Source organism: Penaeus monodon, chromosome 19 (genome assembly GCF_015228065.2).
Source record: "Penaeus monodon isolate SGIC_2016 chromosome 19, NSTDA_Pmon_1, whole genome shotgun sequence".
Classification (NCBI taxonomy): Eukaryota; Metazoa; Arthropoda; class Malacostraca; order Decapoda; family Penaeidae; genus Penaeus; species Penaeus monodon.
Window position 1 is genome coordinate 1,552,668 of NC_051404.1, and position 508 is coordinate 1,553,175.

Below are 508 nucleotides of genomic sequence, written 5' to 3' on the forward strand. Positions count from 1 at the left end.
AGCTCGATAGCATGTACAAGATCTTAGCAGGGAAGCGGCGTGACTAGTTAAGAGGTATTCAAAGTTCATCAGAAGAGAAATTTTGGGTTGGAAGAAAGAGGAGATAGAGGAATCGGGGTAAAAAAAAAGGTGGGAAAAAAAAAAATGAGCAGGATTTTCAACGCTCCCTCTGTGCCCCCACCTTTTCATACGCCCCCACCCCCTCCCCTCCACCCTCATGCCCCCTGCTGGTTTCTATGTGGGTGGGGGGCGAGGGAAAACACTCACCGCGCAAGTGGGGGTCTAACTACCCACCTGTTAGGCCACAGAATGAGTGATGGAAAGCCTCTCGCTGTCTGTGGAGAGGCCGGAGGAGAGAGGAAGGCGCGTGATGCTTGTTCCGAAGACGGGAGGTTAAAGAGAGGAAGATTTTTTGACGTAAGACCCAGGAAAAAGGGATTCGAAATGGTACCTGGCTGGCGATGGGTGTACAGGGGAAGGGGGAGGAGAGGGGGGTCATAAGCTAATC